This window comes from Cupressus sempervirens, chromosome 11, assembly GCF_028749045.1.
Source record: "Cupressus sempervirens isolate cs-2001-9-10 chromosome 11, ASM2874904v1, whole genome shotgun sequence".
Taxonomy (NCBI): Eukaryota; Viridiplantae; Streptophyta; class Pinopsida; order Cupressales; family Cupressaceae; genus Cupressus; species Cupressus sempervirens.
Genome location: NC_143128.1, coordinates 799,966,805 through 799,982,699, shown reverse-complemented (window position 1 = coordinate 799,982,699; position 15,895 = coordinate 799,966,805).

Genomic DNA, 15,895 nt, shown 5'->3' with positions numbered 1-15,895 from the left:
GGGCAGAGTAGTGTGAAAGTGAAGGAAACTTCATTGCTAAGGTTTTATTGAGTGATCCAAGGTTTGGTATTTGGATCCAAGGTTCATGACCCAGTCTACAAGGTTTGGTAGTGCTTTGTTTGGTTGACAAAATAAAGGAAAGTGGAAGATAATAGTATATTACATGTTTGAGCAGTGAGCTCTTCTTGTAGTTGAAATTGCATGTTTGGATAGTGGGCTCATCTTGCATACATTGTAACACAACTCCTAATAGGGTTGGAATCTCCTAACAGGGATTCAAAGTCTCCTAATAGGGATTCATTGTACTAAATGTTGTAATAGACTCCTAACATGGTCCATCCTCTAACAAGGAATATTTATATTAGTACATAATCTTGTGGGCATCATTCCCACTAGGGTTTTCCCTATGATTGATCTGGGGGATATTTTTGTCAAAAATTCAAGTATCTCCAAAACTCCAACAATCAGCATTAGATTAAACTCCTTGAAATTCTAAATCCAAAGCAATTTGAATGGGCAAAAATGTTGTCCATATGGAAAAGTTATGGTCAGTCAAAAGTTGGTCAAACTAAGAACAAAGGTCATCAAAAAGGTGAAAAAATAATCATCTCCAAAGTGGTCAACAATGGATTTTAAAATAAAGAGCTCATCGAGAGCTTTCTAACGGTGTTTGTTTCATAAAAAACGGAGCCCGTACGTGGAAGTTATGCCATTTTAAAGTTCAAAATATGAGATGAATATTGATGGTGTCATTATGACATCAGCAAAGTGACAAGGCAGCTTCAAGTTATCAACATTTGACAAGTGGTATCCCAAAGGAAAGTTTGTTTTTCCAAAAAAAAATGAGCTCATGGTCGGATTTGAACTCTTGACCCATTGCCTCCAAAAATAATAACATAACCACTTGAACAAGCATTGATTTCAAAATCAATGGGCGGCAACTTTACTTTAAATATTGGCTAGCGCCAATTTTAAACAAAGGAAGCCGCCGCCGGGTTTGGAACCCCTGACCGGTGGCTACCCCAAAATAGCTTTTGTCATTGCGCTATTTTAGCACTTAAAGATAAAAGTGCGCATTGTTTTATTTAACTCCTATCCAATCCCGCCTAACCTTAGTAAAATAAGGTTATTGTTTATTTTTGACCCCAAAAATGACATGGGGCCAAATCCTCTAAAATGGGTAAAGGGTTATTCCGAGAGGGAAACTGGTTAAAGAGTCTACTTTTACAATTATTTTTTATGGCCTTATTTTGGCTATTTTTTTGGTATAAAAAGGGGGTAAGGAGACTCTTATGGGAATTTAGAAAAAGGAGAGAATGTTGAAGTGTTGAGTATAAGGGAGACTTTTGAAGTGCTCATTCCTGTACTTTGAAACAGCGTGAAGTTGTTGTACTTCAAAGGAATGACTTTGTAAACATTTGTACCTAATTTTTGGAGATAATCGGATCGGTCCCCCTATTGGAGCAGGACCCGGAGACGTAGTCCATACGGATGAACTCCGAGATCAAATTTTTTGCGTCTTCTTTCTCTCATTGTCTCTTTTATCAACTTAATCTTGTTGTTCTCTTATTTCATTTACGTTAATTTGATTCGTTAAAAGTTTTAAATTAATTCTATGTAATCAATTAGCATTCCTCTATAATAGTCCTAGATCCTAATCAAATCAAATTTGGTATCAGAGCTTTTGTTGGACTAGTATTGCAGATTTGAATGCTAACAAGATCCAGGATTGAGAAAGGTGAAGGAAAGCTTGAGGAATACAATCCTGAGATTGGAAAACGAAGGACTAAACCATCATCACAAATGGTAGACGAAGGTGGAAAAGCCTTTCAAGATAAGAGTATTCAGAAGACTCTTCAAAATTTGCAGACAATGGTAGAAGTTTTGGTACAAGAAAGAGAAGAGAAGATGTGAAGACGTGCAGCTCGAAAGGACAAAGGGAAAAAGAAGGGCGATGATCGTGATCCACCAAAGACACCTCCATCTTCTCCTTCTCCCTCGTCTCCTTCTCCCCCCTCTTCTCCTTCTTCTACCCATTCTGAGTCTTCTAATATTTTTAAGGGTGGACATAAGCCTCGAATCAAGTTGGATGTAAAGTTTGACTTGCCAAAATATTGTGGGGAGTTAAATGCCAAAAAACTAGATGACTGGATTCAGCAAGTAGAAGTCTACTGTAGAGTTCAAAACCTTGTAGATGATGCCAACAGAATTCAATTAGGTGGTGTAGCCTTAACTTGGTGGGAGAGTAGGTCTCGGGATGAAACTTCACAGCATGGTAAGTTTAATTTGTCTTGGTTAGAACTTGATACTGCTTTAAAGAAGCAATTCTACCCCCTAGGCCATATGCAACAGTTAATGATGAACTGGCAACATTTAAGGCAAGGGAAAGGTCAGTCTGTCCAGGATTACACCCATGAATTTTTCAAAAAGGCTATTTCATTGAATGTCCCATTCTATACCCAAGACACCTTACTCAAGTATATAGGTGGTCTTCATTCTTACCTAAGGCATTCTATTCTCATCCTGAATCCTTGTAATTTGGACGAAGTATGTGTCCAAGCAACACATTTAGAATCAAGGGGTAAGGGTACTTTCATTGATAACTCTAATAAAAAGCCATCTAAGTCTAAGGAAAAGTCCAAAGGAAAAGGAAAGGGTAAAAAGATAGCAACAGTAAAGAAAGAGGGTGAAAAACCCACATGCTCATGTTGGTGTTTTAAAATGTACTAAAACTACTAAGCGACAAAAATGCTTAATACCAGAATGACAGTACATACACAATTTAAAGACTAGCCTATTCTTATTAAAAATTGTATATGTAAGGTATTTGGATCCAACTTCAACAAAATCACAGATGGTTTTCTACTCTTTAGGCTCTGCAAAACCAGGGTGGGTGTACCCAGGGATGGTTTAAAACTGCAACAACTATATGAGGATTATTCTTAATTTCATTCTGATTCTCATTTCAAGATCCTCAAACATATACATAATTCTCAATAACTTGGTAAACACATCCCATAAACAGATATGGCCAAGAATTCTTCTATAGATCTGCAAATGTTTTTAACAACAATGGCTAACTGAAGCTAAAACATTCTTTGCAGACAAGTGTTGGCCAACTTTGAAGATCTAAAGGAAATAAAAGTAAAATTTGATTTGATGATGCATTTGAATAACCATTTATAATATATTTCTTCTTTAGCTGGAATAACTTGATCAATGCCTAATCCATTGGGGTTCAGAGTCTATAGCAAATTCTTAGATCTAATTTGTTGCCTTACAACAAATTCTATCAGCAATTCTTATCAGAACTTATCATTCAAAATCCTTCTCAATACTTAACGAATCTTATCACATTCATCAAATCCTTTATTTAATCCATTGAATTAATAGCAATGATAAATGGATATACAACCTAACTACATTGCATTCAATTGCACAAGCTTTTACTCATACAACATCAAGGTAGCTAAGTATTTAAAAGGAGACAAAATTCAAAAAGAACTGATATGGGGATAGTTCATAATTTGTATTCATTTCCTTTGAAATGGGTATATCTTTTACAATAGACTCAGAATGGCCTTCAGAAAGAAACAAAGCTCATTCTATATTCATGTATTCTTAGAGAATTGATAGAAAAATACATTACAAACTTGCTTTCAAAATTTGGACCAAAAACTAGACTAAGCACAATACTTAGAAGAAATAGAATTCGGACCCTTCTTTAGCCTTGGGATCTCACTTAAATAGTGTGAGATGCAAAAAGCTTTAGGCTAAAGACAAATGATAGGTGTCCTTTTAAAAAGGAACTCACCTACAATTCTGTCAAAAAGACAATAACAGAAAGGCTTATTACAACAAACATTCCTTAGTGGGTCCCTTTCTATTATGCTTCTCAATTGTTGAGACAAGAAAATATGATTTGATCTTACAATCATCTTCAATTACTTGCAAACTCACTTTAACTTGGGGATCTTCCATGTCTTCATTACTAACTATGAGGGTAACTGTTACTTTTGCATCTTCCTCCTCATCATCTCTTGACATCTGTTCCATAAACTAATTTTTCCATTTATTAAAAGCATCATCATCTAGCCAATCAAAACTTAGAGCTTCTCTTTGTATCTTTATTAAAAAATTTGCGCTTTCTTGTAAATCATCAAATTCTTTTCTCATAGCAATATAAAATAACTGTATTTTTACTAGCTCTTCATTTGTCTTTGCCCAGAACTAGTGGCCAGTCTCACTCATGATGTTCATTATTCTTTCATTAAATAACTCGTCCAACCCCCTTTTCCACTTTTCCTTTTCCTTTATTGTATCAACGGATTCTAAAGCACAAGGAAATAAAGTGAATTTTTTAACCATATATTGGGAAAAACAAAGAGTTAATCTTCTCTGTAAAGAATCTCATTCATCATCAAAATTCTCTAGCTTATTTAATAAATCAAAAATCTTCTCAACTTGATGATACGGCATTTGGACTGCAGATATACATATGATTGTAATATCATTATTTCTCTCCCTCCATTTTTGTGCAAGAAGAGTCAGTTTATCCTTATCTCTATTCAACTCATCCATGAGGGTTACAACTCTTGTCAACTGATCATAAAAAGTTGACCATTGTATTTTATCCCTCAAATATACGACACCCTGCTTTAATTTTTCTTCCTGTTGATTTCTAAATTCTATCTGCAACTCATGTAATTTGGTTTTTTCTGCTTCAAAGTCCTCTACAGTATAGAATTGGGGCCTTTCAGGGGTGTCAGGTATTTCAATGATAGGGGTTGATCCAACAAATGACTGTGAAGGGTATGCAATTCTAAGTGTACTGGATTCTCCCACCTTTCTTTTCCCAAGTATCTTCTCCAATTGAGATACCTTGTTTTCCAGCTCAATTCTCTTTTCTACTTCTTGATTGTAGGCAACCACCACTATTTCATACTTACTCTGCAGATTAGTCATTTCCTTTTCTTATTTTTCTATAGTGGCCAAGGAAAATTTAGAATAGTCCACATTCATGTGGGCTACTTGTACATGTGAAGTATCAGCGACGCTCCTCACAATGATACTCCCTATTAGTCCTGAATCATCAAGCTGTAATGGAGTAGTCCTGGATCCTCTTCTTAATGACCACATAACAAGGGTAGCTTGATCATTACTGAATGTTTTTCCCAAGAATTCCTCTTTATCTAGATCCTATAATCCTAAATTATTTGACACAAAATTAAAAATTAAGGCATCAGCAATATCCCAATTGGGCAATAATAAACTATTTGCATCTTTCACCATCTGTCTACCCTCTTCAGGGGTTATATTTTGGAACACTTGTATTATTTGTTCCTTTATTTGATTCTGAATAGAGGCTTTGTCCATTTATGGATGCTCTGTTTTCATATTACTACATCTTTGTTCAAAAATGTGCATGTTTGCCCTCCATGCAAACTGATGGAAAGCCCTAGATTTTACAAAACTGTTATCAAACAAAAATTGCTGACTGGCTTGTTCCAAAATAGGGTCTAATTCTCTTCCTCTGAAATCTACTACAGTTAATTAAAAATTCGTCATAGGAGGCTCCTGGGGGTTCCCTTCATCAATTTCTGCTTAAGTAACAAAAACTCCTCCTTGTGACCCCATTTGTTCAATTTGCTCATTGGTGAGCTGCTCTTCCTCAATTCTCATTGGAGTTTGGGAAGGTGAGTAACCTTCATCATGGGATTCCTCTTCCCTTATTACTTTTCTTCTTTTGGGAGAAGTTTCAGGGGGTCTTTCTTCAAGGACAGTACTAGTAGATTCAATTATCTGTTTTTCTTTGTTTACAATGGGCATCTGATCCCGAATAATAGTATATCCTATCCTCTTTCATACAACCAGTGGACCTGCCCCTATGTTAGGGGTGAAACCCAATTTCATCATAACTTCTCTTGCTTTATTTGGAAAAGAATCAATAAAATGTTGTTTCTTCTCATTCATTACCTCCATTATTTTCGAGAATGTACTCATGAGCTTATTTATTCTATTTGCATTAGTTGCAGCATTACTAAGAGGACTGTAATCTTTGTCAAAACAATTAATAAACTCCAAAACTTTTGAATAGATTCTCCATTTCTCTTTCTTTGTTTCTTGCTCCTGGAGAGAATATTCATTCCTTATTATATCTTCAGGGAAATAGAATTCATGCTGACTTGGATGAAGCTCGATCCTATGTCTAAGAGAAAAATTAAAGAAACCTTTTGTGTCACAAAAATGAGCATGAGATACTGCCATCTTATACTAATCCAAAAATTTGTAGAGGAAGATCCACCCTTCTTTAGTTATTACAAACTGGTGGGCTATAGTGCAAGTAGGAAAAATTGATCCTGTTCCCCTTTTGTGCAAAAAGATCTCCTCCACTCCTCCCAACTGCCATAAAAGTTTAGCTACTCCTACCTTTAAAGGCACCTGATAGGGTAGTACATGGGGTGTCCCTTTGAATCCATAAATCCTAATGATAGTTTAGACTGGATATGGGATGATATCTCCCCAATTATGTGAAACTTTTATACTATGGGGTCTGTTCATAGGCCTAATAAGGTACATTAGTGCCTTAGGAATTCTGAGATTGTCACTCAATATGAGGTATTTTAATTTAGAAGCAAAGTGCCTATCAAATCTAACAAAACTAGAATTTTCTGCTTCCCCAGTCATGTCTGCACTCCATAACTGAACTGGTAGTGCTTCCCCCTCTTGTTCCCTATTTAAAACCATTTCTTTACTGAAATATGTAACCCCTTTAAATAGAAACATATGCATCAATAGGGAGTAATGACCCCAAACCTTTTCCACCTTGCCCTTTGCAATCCCTCCAATCCATTGTGAATCTCATTAGCTAGGTAAGATGCAAAATCAAAAATTATTTCTACACCGAAAGAGGAGATTTGGGTGATCATATACATGAAGCTCACAGGAATAAAATCTTCTTCACCCTCTCTGAAGACTCTGCACAGGGTCATGTATATCTCTACTGCCCTAGCATTAAAGCATGATTTCTTGTAAGGTTCTTTAGAAGATGATGTTATTTCTAGTAGGTTTCCAATTCTTCCTATGTGGGCCTTTAGTGCACCTTGTCTAACTACATCCCTTTTGGACATATATTCTTTTTCTAACTCTATCAAATCAATGGGCACATGATACCTAGTGAGAGGTCCCAGACTGAAAACTTCCCTAATTTCTTCTGGACTAATGGTAATTAAAACCTCACCATCCATTCTTCTCACTACCTTAGTGGCTTGATCATAACTTTTTGCTATAGCTTCAAGAAGATCATAATCCATAAACACACTGGGAACAACTAGCTTTCCAAGATCAAAATTCCATATATTGGCATGAGGGGCATATAATTTCCTTTCTGCAAACCATTTTTTGAACAAACTCAAATCAGTTTGAGAAGTTTGAGCATCCTGGACCCAATTACCCTTACCATACAATCCATCAGCTATCCTTAGCCTAGGGTTCAATGAGGTTAACCTTTTAACTTGCACTGTCTCTACAATAGACTCAAGGAGCAACTCAAGCAAATCATCATGCACATTTCTATCCAAATAGTTTATTTGACCTAAAAATCTCTTCTTTGGAGGCATCTTGGACTATTTTTTATAGAACTGAAAAACCTATGAAGATTATGTTAGTACTACTTACTTGAATTCTATCTTTGTTTTCCTCTGTATTTTTGCAAACTTTTTGCGAACAGACAACTTTACAATTTCTACTAGACTTCGGCACACTTTCCTTCAGTAATTTCTTCTATACAAGAGTGGCTCAAAATCTTTGCTCACAAGATGAACTGATGCAATCTCTCTGTATTATACTCTATTTTTTCTCACGGACAATGCTTTCATGTCTAATTAATATAGAGAGTGGCACCACATTCTGTGTTTAAAATTGTGCTATCAATTTTCAAAGATCCTACGATCATGTGATATGGAGAGAACAACTAGGCATTGCATTTGACATGTCAGTCAATTCATCCAATGACAACTTACCACATGCATAACTCTTTCCTTGATGGCACTTATATCTGGACCCACTGGTAACTGAGGACACATGTTAGCATGTTGCTACTTCGTTATGCATAAAGAATGAGCACCTTGCCATAGCAAAGCAGCAACAACTATCGATCGGATTCAGAATCAGTCAGATGATATGTTACTGGGCCTGCTCAGAAAAAAGGTGGTGGGCCCTATTCGCTATGTCACTATGAATATCTCCCTCACAACTCTTCATAGCGAGAAGACGACAGCCATTGATCATATGTTTAATCAAGGGTGAGGAAATTGCACATATTCTTTTGATTCATATTCGCTACATCGCATAGCTTAAAGAGCATGCAACATTTCAAAGCGAGGTAGCGAGGACTATTGATTTCGTTCCAATCTGATGCTCAAGATCTCTTTGTACATTTGATCAAAAGGGCATTGATGAAATATGGAATTCTGCATAGTTGGCACCTATCAAGATTTTACTAAAGTCCTAATTATCATCCCATGTCACCAAAGGTCCCACTGACTCTTCAATTTCATGGGGCCTACCTACTTTGCTAACGGTGAAGTGTCTGATTTTTTCGATAGTGAGATAGCAAGCTCTGGCACTTTAATGAATTTTGGCACCAGGAAATGCAAGGGGGCATCAAATAATTATTTTTGTTATTTAAACTACTTCTGACAATGGCATTTATTACTTGTCACGCCACCTAGTGTAGTCACGGTACTGGCAAAATGCAATGTCACCAGCTTTGAATTTCATGGGGCCTCGCTACTTTGCTAACGTCGAAGTGTCAAAATTTTCTAATAGCGAGGTAGTGAAGTATTGGAAAAATCATTATTTCAGCTCGAACTTTAGACTGCTTCCGCTGGGTCCCCTTTCTTGTTTTGACGGTAATCTCAATGTGTACCTGCATAATAAATCAGTCAGAAAACAAAGCCCCAACCACCATATCTTCATTTTGCGATCCCATTTTGTAAATTATTCAACACTCACTACCTCACCATACATAAAAAGTGTCCATGTTTGCATAGCGAGGTAACGACATCGGTAGATCTACTTAGATCGGACAGTTAGGAAAAGATGGGAGGAAAGTTATCTCAGGGGCATAGAAGATGAAAGGCGACATAATATTCATCTTATTTGAAAATTCAAAATTTTGTGTCCGACAATTTACAAATAGGAAGAACATAGGGTTTTCATGAGGTTTTTTCAAAGGCTAGCCAATGGATGGATTATCCAGAAACCCTATGTTTCACTTAGAAATAAAAGTCTGACTTTTCTACAATTGGACAAAAGACTTATGTTACACAAAAAGTTGGGGATGATAGACTACTTGAGTCTATACAAGAATTCAGAATCTATGGGAGAGCAGACCACATACTTGGTGCAAAAATGACAACTTCTTCAGAGAGCACAAAGCAACACACAAAAACAAACAACCAAACTGTACAGGGATACTTACAAGGGCTTACAGAAAAAAAAACAAAATGACAGGAAATCCTAAAACTACTATTCATGGAGGAAAATAAGTATTTTTCAAGAAAAATACCTCTTCAAGAACTGTCCATGAATTGGCAATCCAAGAATATTGCCAAATATATCTTTAAGTATATAAGAATCATCACCCCAATTATTTTCAATGAGATATGGGCTTAACCAAATAGGATCAAATTTGCCATGTTTTCCTTTATCTTCAATTCTGGCATTCCACATTAAGACTAAATCTCCATTTTCAAATTTTCTACTTACAGTTCTTTTATCATAGAGTGTCTTGACTTGCAATTGCAACTTTTGGTTCCTTAAAGATGCTTCTTTTCTAGTTTCGATCAGTCCTACCAATTCATCCATTCTTTCTTGCATTTCATCTGTAGTATCTTCATCATATAACTGGATGTAATTGTATAGTCCCATCAAGTTATTTTGAGGCATTCTAGCTTGAATCCCATACACTAAATCAAATGGAGCTACACCAATTTCTTTCTTTACAGTTACTCTATCAGCCCATATTGCCAACTGTAACTTGGAATCCCATGCCTTTTTATTATCATCCAAGGTTCTCTTAATGACCTTCAACAGGCTCTTATTTGTGGACTCAGCTTTTCCATTCACTTGTGGATGATATGGAGTAGATGATGACCTTGTCATTCCATATTTATCACAAAACTTGATGAACTCCTCAGATCTGAAGCACATAGCATTATCTGTTACAATTCTCTGTGGACATTCAAATCTAGAAATAATATTATTCAACAGGAAATTATTTACCACTTTACTTGTTGCATTTCTTGTGGGGATAGCCTCTACCCTTTTTGTAAAGTAGTCAGTGGCAACCAGAATCCAAGAATAGCTAGTGCTAGACTTGGGGAAAATCTCTCCTATGAAGTCCAGACCCCATTGTTGAAAAGGTGCTTGAATCTCCACTAGCTTTAATGGAATATTTCCTGAGAACTTCAGCTTTCTAGCAAACCTCTGACAAGGATCACATTTTCTAACTATAACTTGAGCATCCTTGAAAAGAGAAGGCCACTAAAATCCAGCCCTCATTATCTTATGTGCAGTAGTTTTGGCCATATAGTGCCCCCCACACACTCTAGCATGCATTTCTTTCAAAACCTCTTTTGCCTTTTCCTTATCAACACATTTCAATAATACTCCCTCAAAATTTCTCCACCATAGACTGCTTTGAACAATTACATACCTAATGGCTTGCAATTTAGTATTCCTCTTTTCATTATCAGATAGATGGGGAGGAGCTTCCATATGTTGCAAGTAATAGATGACATTGGTGTACCAATCACATTGGTCCATGTCACATAAGTCAGCTTTGAGATCATCATTTACCAGATTTATCTGATTAGCCTCTAGATTAGTTTCAACCATGAGTTTGGCCAAACCTTGACCTCTTACTAACTTTGTTATTTGTATATCAATGTTAAATTCCTAGATTCTATTGATCCATCTACACCTCCTACCTGATACTTCCTGTTGAGAGAATATATCCTTGACTGTAGCATTAGGTACAAAAGCGATAATAGTAGCACCTACCAAGTAACTTCTGAAAGCTTTTATAGCCTTTACCAAAGCATATGCTTGCTTTTCATTTATCTCATACTTAAGTTCAACAGGCTATAGTGACTTACTGAAAAAGGCAATAGGCTGCTCATATCCTTCTTGATTTTTTTGTAATAAGACTACAGCTATAGTATGGAATGATGAAAAAGAAAAAATATGCATGGGTTTTGCATAATCTGGGGTTCTTAGCAATAGAGCATTCTTTATTGTAGTTTTTATATCCTAGAATGCTTCTGAAGGTTCACCATTCCAATCTATAATGGCTCCCTTCTTGAGCATCTTTGAGATGGGTCTACTGATTTCAGCAAAATTGGTAACAAATCTCCTTAGAAAATTGACTTGGCCAAAAAAGGACTAAATTCCTTTCACATTTTTTGGTTTGGGGACTTTGTCAATAGGTGCTACCCTTTCAGGGTCTATTTTTACCCCATCCTTAGACACTATGTGTCCTAATAATTTTCCTTCTGTGACCTCAAATGTGCATTTCTTTGGGTTTAAAGATACTCCATATTCTAGGGCTTTAGTAAAGATTTTTTCCAAATGTTTGCAGTGATCTTCAGCCTTATTAGAATATGTTGTAAGATCATCTTGGTACACAACCATAAATTTGTTAATATACTCATGAAATGCTACATCCATGGCTCTTTGGAAGGTAGCTCCTGCATTAATCAAGCCAAAAGGCATCCTCACATACACATATGTTCCCCATGGGGTTGTGAAGGTTGTCTTGAACTGTTCACTTTCTTTTACTAGAACTTGATTATATCCAGAGAAACCATCCATCATTGACATCAATTTAGAGCCAGTCACCTGCTGTAACATGGCTTCCATATTAGGTAAGCCATAATTGTCTTTCAAAGATGCAATGTTTAAATTTCTAAAATCAACACAAAGCCTAATATCTTCATTCTTCTTTCTGACAGGAACCAAGTTTGAAACCCAAGTGGAATGCCTGATCGGTTTAATCATCCCACCATCTCTTAGTTTTGTCAGTTCTTCTTGCATTTTTGGGGCAAGGGTAGGATTGATTGGTCGTTTTTTTTTGCCTAAAAGGTCTTACATTTTCCTTCAATGGTATGACATGCTGGAAAAGATCCTCCTTGTAAGCCTTAAGGTCATCATATGACCAAGCAAAAACATGTCTTTATTTTCTAAGTAGGTTAATCAATGTTTTCCTGATTTCAACAGGCAAATTTTGGCCAATATAAACCCTTTTAGGAACTTCATCAGTACCCAAGTTTATTTCTTCTAACTCCTGGGGTTTAGGGTCGTTAACTCCTAATTTTACTCTATCTTGGCTATCAAAAATATTTTCCAAGACTACTAACCCCTTCGGCATCATATTTTTTTTCAATTGCATTATTTCTTGACCAAAAATGGTTTCCTTCCCATTTATGGTTTCAATCAGTCCACTGCAATCCATCTCCTGACCGTGGTACTTGTCTTCATTTAACAAAAAATTTGTAATATCTTTGTCATCTTTAAAAACCTGCCAATCTTCAATGTTGTCAGGTATGAAAGGTCTGTTTTGCACCTCAATCTAGGAGATTCCTGCAAATGATATTTCTTTTGGCTTGATTGCTACATTTGCCAACAGATCAGCCATCTTGTTTTGGGTCCTATCTCTCCATGAGATCCCAAATGCATCAAAGAATTCTATCTGATCCCAAACTGCATTTCTATATTGTTTCAATCTCCTGATCTTGGATGACTAGGTTCCTTTGATCTGAGAGATAATTAGTTCAGAATCCCCTATGACACATAATTTCTTAATTTTATGATGTATGGAAACTTTGAGTCCTAACAGAAATGCTTCATATTCTACAATATTATTAGTGCAGGAAAATTTCAAGGTGAATGAATACCTAAAAGTGTTATTCTCAGGGGACACAAAGACTACACCTGCCCCTGCACCCTCTTTAGAACTAGCCCCATCAAAGAACATTGTCCATAATTTTGGTGAATTCATGCAACATTCAACTTCATTTTTGATGATAGCAGGTAAATTTTCAACTTCCTGAATAATTAATTCAGTCCTGAAAGCGTTAATCCCAGTATCTCGGAAACAAGTGGTATCTTTGTCAATTTCTTCACCTAAGATGTGGTTAACCCTTGGTTCACTATTTACCCTGATAGCTTTGTCCCCTATATGAAAAGTGGCATAAGTAAGATTACATTGTAGGCTTCCCCCCATGGCAACACTCCATTTTCTTGAGAGTAACATTCCATAGTGTGGAGGTATATCTACCACAAGGATAGACATGGTTAATTCTACTTCAGGAAATGCAGCCAGTTTGAATGGTAAGGCATTTATAGTACCTATGACTGGGACTTCCCTAGCATCCATCCCTCTACATCTGCCTTGCTTGGTATCCACCTTCAATCCTAAGGCTTCCATTACTTTGAAAGGCATTATAGTGTTGGAAGCTCCTGAGTCTATCATGCAATTTTTTAAGGTCTTCCCCTTTATGATGAGACTGAGGAAAAAAGGATCAATATCTTCTATGAATGCCACTGAGGAATCATCTAGAAACATTTGAGAAATCTGGGATATGATACCACTATCCTCTATTACTAATGGGCTCTGTTGGGACATAGTTTGATCTACAATAATATTATTGTTTGCTATTCCACCCAACCATGACAAAGCCTTATTCTTATGCTCTTCAATTCTAAAAAGTTTAGACAAGGGCACTTTTACAGTAATTTGAGATAACATGGATATCATATCAACAGGTTCAACTACATTAGGTTTTACAATAGTACCTGGAGTCGGAGTCTTTTGAGTAGTAGGCACCACATTTTGCTTGATAACATCAGGTTCTGACTTTTTTGGTTGCACAACTGATTGTGTTGCTTCACTTGTCTAAAATTGAACCTTCTTCTTTGGTTCCCATTTCTTACCCTTGTTCTCCTTGATTTTGGGCACATCTACATTGACTTTCTTGTCTTGATCATTCATCTTATGAGTGATGTCTTTGATGAATACACTAGATGGCCTTCCTGCATCATTATTTATTGCTCTATTTCTCAAATTATAATTACTATGGACTTGTGAAATCATTTCAGCTTTAATTCTATCAATTTCCTCCTTGGAGGGCATTATTAAACTTGTGAGACCTAAATCAAAAAATGTACTGCATACCTTATCTGTATCATACCCTTCATCTTCTGTAAACACTTGCTGATGATGTAGCTGGTAAGCAATTCTCTGGCTAGTAATAACATTTTCAAGCTCTTTTGAATCAAAATCTATCAAATCATCACACATACTCACCATATTGCAGCTTATATCATCATGGCTTTTCTCTTCAGTTTCTTCTTTAGCTTGCACTCCTTGGGCTTGGGAAAATGACTGAGCAACAACACAATAATCAATAGAATGAGATGATTGGCATATAATGCACCATGGTACATCATCATTCATATTTGCAGTGTTCCTTGGTAGGGGGTCTAGATTACCCTTATCCTTCACATTTTGAGTCTGGTTGGGAACTGGTTTACCATTTTTCCACTGAGTGGTGTAAGGGTAATTATGCATCCTAGGCTACCTATTGAAATTGTTTTTATTCACAGGGGGTCTTTTAGCAACATTTGGCTTATTGAAACTAGTGGGATTCATCTTCTTGAGCATTTCTAAAACCTGGCCTATAGTAGGTTCTTCGGGCTTCTTTCCTATAGGATTTTTATCACCCTCCCTTTTATTATTGTTCTTAGGATTAAAAAGCTTAGGATCATCCCTCCTACCTAATTTTCCATATGCCTTCCTATTATTCTCTATATTTACTGCAACTTTGTAGGCATCTCTTAAAGTTTTAGGATCCTTATCCCTCAATTGATAAGCCATTTTTCTATCAAAAGCATTGAAATAGGTTGTGAGATAGACGTCTTCATTTAACCTCATACCTTGAAAAAGTTTCTACATACCTTTTTGGAATCTCACATTGAAATTGAATGTGGATTCATTTGGATTCTTCTTGATATTGTTGAACTCATTCAACATGAATCCTGCATTAGTGTTGTCCCCATATTGCTCCTTGAACAATTTCTCTAAATCACTCCATGAGGTAATACTGTCATCAGGCAACCTCCTAAACCAATCTCTTGCATCCTCTATTAGTGAATGCACAAATAATTTCATTACCATGTCTTCATGTTCAACTTCATAATCATTCAACATGTCAATGAAAATCCTCAAATGTTCTTCACCAGTAACAACATTATTTCAAGAAAACTTAACCACTTTATCTCTTAAATCAAATGATATGGGATGTGGGGCACCAGGAATACCAACAAATGATATTTGTCTATACTTTTCCAGGTATATAGGTTTCTTTTGGAAACCAGGAACATTTGAGGTACTAGCTATATTAGCTTGACTCAGGGGAGCAACTTGGGACTATTGAGGTGGGACAAATGGGACTTGGCTGCCAATAGTGGAAGATGAGGTAGGAGCAGATTGGGGTACTCCCTGAGTTGAAATTATGGGACCACTAACTGATGCAGGATTTGTAGGTGAGATAGACAAATTGGGCCATGAAGCCAATGCAGAATTAGACTTTATGAATTGGATTTCCCTTCTAGTTTCTGCAGCTTGAGCTTCATTCTCAACCTTCTTAAGTTCTTTTGCAAGATCTTCCCTCTCTTTTTGAGCCTTCTCAAGATCTAGATCTAATTTCGACATGGAGGGTTGTATAGGTTTGCTTGGTATAGCTTGAGGCTCATTTATTTGGATTCCTATAGCCTTGCCTTTCCCTTTATCTAGAGCTTTTGCAGTGGGCTCTACAGGATCCACTTGAAC